Below are 5,256 nucleotides of genomic sequence, written 5' to 3'. Positions count from 1 at the left end.
CAGTTTGTATGAGTATTATTTAGAGGACATTTACTGAGAACTACGACAACCTTGATTTGCTACTTCAGCTCAGCAGCATCTCAGGGGCTGTGTGATAGCCAAGTGGCTTAAGTGTTCCTCGTCACGCCAAAGACCCGGTTCGATTCCCCACATGGGTACAATGTATGAAGCCAATTTCTGGTGTCCCCAGTCGTGATATTGCTGGAAAATTGCTAAAAGCGGCGTAAAACAATACTCATTTACTCACTACTTCAGCCCAATCGATCTGTAGGGCCATGGGAATGTATATTTAGCTTATGCAGTGACAAATACTGCCTGCAACAAACTACTTCTCCAGAAATAAAACTCAGAGCTCCAGATAAGTTGCCCGTTTGCATAAAGTGTGGAATCAACTTTGATGTAATCCTCTATGACATTCACAATATTGCTAAAATATTGCCAAGAGCAGCTTTAAACCAAAATGACTCGCACACTTCGTTTCTAAGATCCTTGTCTAAAATGGAGTAAGCTTTTAAAAATATCAAAATCAGAAACCCATTTTGCCTACCGGCTGTTCACTGTACTGGTTAAATCCTTCATACTAGATCATGTTAATAGAGTCCATACACAATGTCGAGAGTAAAATATTGAACATGTGATTGTGAGTGAGTGAGTGAGTGAGTATGGTTTTACGCCACTTTTAGCAATATTCCAGCAACCAGAAATGGACTTCGCACATTGTACCCACGTAGGGAATCGAACCCCGGGTCGTCGGCGTGATGAGCGAATGCTTTAACCACTAGGCTACCCCACCGCCCCAACATGTGATTGTTAAAAATGAGACTTGAAATACAACTCAACCAACAAAACATATCTGAACTATTACAGTTTCATCTTCTAATTGCATGTTACTTGTTTGTGTTTGATGAACAACATCAGCATCCTCGACCGTCCAGTGTCTTGCATCTCCCACCATTATTATAGTCAGTAAATGTGATACACTGGATCATCAAGGATACTGTAATAGTTACTTTACGACAAACGCTTACCCAGAAATGTATTAAACATCCACTGTGGTGTAATGAATAGAGCATCTGCCCGGGGAGCGGAGGGTCAGAGGGGGGAGACTATACTATATAGACTCTCTGGTCAGTGGTTCCATCCCTGGACACATCATACCGCAAGACATATAAAGATGGCACTTGTTGTTACCCTGCCTGCTTCATTACCAGTTGCCCCCCTGGATTTTTTACAGAAAACATTTTTCCTTGTGAAAGTTAACTTGAATAAAAAATGAATAATCTTATTTGCCCCCCTTGTCAAAAAAAGTTAACTACGGCCTTGCATAAAGATCCATTTCATCAACCATACTTGCTGTAAATGGCGACTATGCTTGTCGTAAGAGGCGACTATGCTTGTCGTAAAAGGCGACTAATGGGATCAGGTGGTCAGGCTCACTGACTTGGTTGATGCACGTCATCGAATCCCAATTGTGTGGATCGATGCTCATGATGTCAATCACTGGATTGTCAGGTCCAGACTCGATTATTTACAGACTGCCATCATATAGCTGAAATATTGCTGAGTGCGGCGTAATAACCAACAAACATTTCATCACCACCACCTCCACCCCCAAGTTAGTATTAATTGTGAATGGTGATGTGTGAAGCACGACATTTCCTGAAATATCAACACTATGCCAGTACTATGCAATATTTGAATTACAGATAGGGAACATCACACACAATAAAGGGAAACTGCTTTCCACCAGTACAAAGAGTGAGTTAATGCTATTTGTGTTTCGCTGTTAGCAATACTTCTGTCATATCACAGTGGAAAATTATCAGGCATCCACATCCCTCTCAGTGGTTTGAATTCCACATACCTACAGATTTTTGAATCCACAGGAATCAAAAGTTTTGATTCCAATAATGAAATTATATGTCTTCTTTATCAGCCCTCTCTCAAGGAGGCACGGGTTGCCCAGTCGTCTAAGTAGCCACAATTCGCTGTGCAGTGTTCGAATCCCGGTTCGTGCCGATTATGTTTCAGCACCATACCCATGCTCGTGGGTTTCACTGAAGTGGTAAGCATCTGAGACCTGCATCACTTTGGGCTTTCCTCCCACATAAAGCTGACATGCCGTGATATAACTGGAATACTGTTAAAAGCAGCGTTAAACCCAACTCACTCACCCTCTTCATCCTCAAACACTAATGTATTGATGGTTGGCAGTTGTGGTTTAAACATATTTAGTTTCACAAAAATGTGTAAATGAATTGGTAAACAAGCAAAATGCTTAATAATACAGCTCCATTACACATAAGACATGATACAGTTAATACATCAGTGAAGGTTAAATGTAACAAATAAGTTATACATGCCACGCTAGATGTGTTGGCAGTTAAAACACAGGCCCTTGTGTCATTACTTAAATATTTCTATATCAATTAAAATTGTGAGTGTTAGAAATTCACTATCCTATATAAGAAATAAGAGAATAGTGCATTTCTGACACTTGTGATATTAATTAATCTAGAAATATGTAAGCAATGACACAAGAGCCTGTGAGTTGAAACTGTAAACACTTACATTATTTCTGTAGTCATAAGAACTTGGATTCATTACTATACTTCAGTGTAGCATCTTCTCATGGTGATTCTCAGTCTAAGACATTCAGATTAAAATATGTGTCATTGTAAATATTATGTCAGATTTGCAATTAACAAAAATGTAAAAACATAATTGTATTTTCGTTGTAATTTATTGTAAAATCATTATAGTATAAACCATTTGAGCATTAAAAAAAAGTGTTAAACCACACCTTAATTTTTATTGGTGCTTTTTTCACATATTGTAATTAGAATTTCCCTCCCAGCTGTTACCAGAGACAAATCTGATATATTTCCCAATCAATATTGTAACAACCTCCAGTGAACACTGGTGATCTTTTTCGCCCAGAAAATACATTTCCACAGGGCTTTTATAAAGATGTTTAGGGGTGCCTTTTGGGAGCAGAATAATTGTGATCCATCATCAAACTCAGTGGATGTCAGATGCCAGATAATAAGGAGTTGTAAGATTGTGTTTTCCCCCTCCCTTTCCACTGGGCTGACATAAACACTAAAACACAAAAAATATTTGAACAATCACTCGATTGTCTGGTTCAAACTCGATTATTTACAGACCTCCATCATACAGCTGGAAAATTGCTAAGATTGTGTTTTCCCCCTCCCTTTCCACTGGGCTGACATAAACACTAAAACACAAAAAATATTTGAACAATCACTGGATTGTCTGGTTCAAACTCGATTTTTAACAGACCACCATCATACAGCTGGAATATTGCTGAGTGCAGCGTTAAACAACAAATAAACAAACAAAACATTTGACCATTGACATTAACATATAGGAAATTGTAACCCCTGTAGCAGTTCCACACATGTTGGAAATTGATGTACAGTTTGTGAAAACATAAATATAGCAGAAAGAGGAAACAATTGATTGGTCAATAGAACAAACAATCTCAGGCTTCCACTGTTTGTCCCACAGACTTTTGTTTGTTAAACTTAGTTTACCAAAAGATTTTGATTTGAGGACATTGTAACCTCATTGTGTGACATTAATTACGTCAATTGGAATGTTGCTGCACGCTGGAAAGTGAGGAATTATTCGTAAATATGCACATAGTATCCATTTGCTCAGTATTAGCAAAGCAGAGAAAAGAAGCTAGAGAAATCTTTTTTGGGGTGTGCTTATTAAAAAGATTTTAGGCAAAAAATTCATTTTAAAAAAAGCATTTGGTCTGGAAGAAATAAAAATATAATTGAAAAACAATATTTTCTAAATGGGTAATTAAATGTTACAGGCGATTGGATAAGCACCAAAACAACACAATACAGTTTTACAAATATTATGAATACAGCAAACAAATCCTGATCAAACACAATCTGCTTTCACTGTTTTAAACCAGTAGTAAATGTAACAATTATTAAACACATACCGTAATCGACGTAATAAGCGCCCCGCTCTAATAAGCGCCCACAGCGATATTTGCTAATATATTGGCTAGTGAACAATCCCAATTAGCACCCCTTCCGATTGAACAATGTATACAAGACTTATTTATTCGCGTATAATAGGCTCTCGTGTGTTATATGCACCCTTAATTATGGGCAATTATATTCTGGAAAAATATGTCTCTCGTATATAAACATTTCAGGCTGTCAGCATAAACCACGAAATTTATCTTTCAACTCTGTTTTTTACACCAAAATAATATTCTAATAGGAGCCCACTATTTCTAATTTTGAGAGAGCCCTGGGCGCTTATTACGTCGAATACGGTACCCTCTTTTATAGATGGGCTACAGTCTACAACAGATTATATATTCCTTTTAGTAAAATATATTAACAGACAGTAGGAACTAACCATGACAGTCCTAATAGTTAAATCTTATTTCACACACACATATATATATATATATATATATATATAGACTTGAACCTGCCGTCTAGCCTTTAAGAATGTAAAGTATACTCCCTTCTTATTTCATTTGGAAGGTAGATTTAATAATGTACAGATCTTAATTGGACAGGTCACTGCAAAAGGTTTAGACTTATATTCTCAATACAGACCAGACCATACCCTTAACATATTTCAGTGGATTGATCTAACTCTACAGTTGTCTTTTTGTAAAAGATAAATACCGGGTAAATAAATAATTGTGTTACATTCACATGGGGCCTCCCAAAGTCTGAGTGATGTAGTATTCACAGACATAATAGATTAATTTATGGTTATCAATAATTCCAATTCTAGCCAGTTATATCGAGAATGCATAAAAAAGGCCTCAAGTAGACAGTTTAATCTAGATGCTGGGCAGAGTCGACAAAGTAATTCCACTTGTAAGTAGACTGGACTCCTGTCTGGCTGAAAGCGTTAAGCTTGCGGCGCGTACGAATATAAGAACCAGTTTACTTGGTTACGTCCCTTGTCAAAGCTCCCTTTAGGGTCAACATGCAAACTTCGAACACTGCGTTGTACTTTATCAAGGGAAGTAACTGTGTTAAGAAAATAATATGTGTGTTGTGCGCATGTCCGAACTAAGTTGTGACGTCATTCGGCCTTGTCACAAGGGAGATAACCAGGGCCTAGATTTTCGAAACGATCTTAGCTAAGATAAATCTTAACAACTTACGTTCAAAGATAAGATATCTTAAGGCTAGGATATGAAAGATTTTCGAAACTACCGTCAACCTGTCGCAGATCGCTCAG

Source organism: Haliotis rufescens, unplaced genomic scaffold (assembly GCF_023055435.1).
Source record: "Haliotis rufescens isolate VD_foot unplaced genomic scaffold, xgHalRufe1.0.p SCAF_9, whole genome shotgun sequence".
NCBI classification, from domain to species: Eukaryota; Metazoa; Mollusca; class Gastropoda; order Lepetellida; family Haliotidae; genus Haliotis; species Haliotis rufescens.
Note: the sequence above shows the minus strand (reverse complement) of the source record.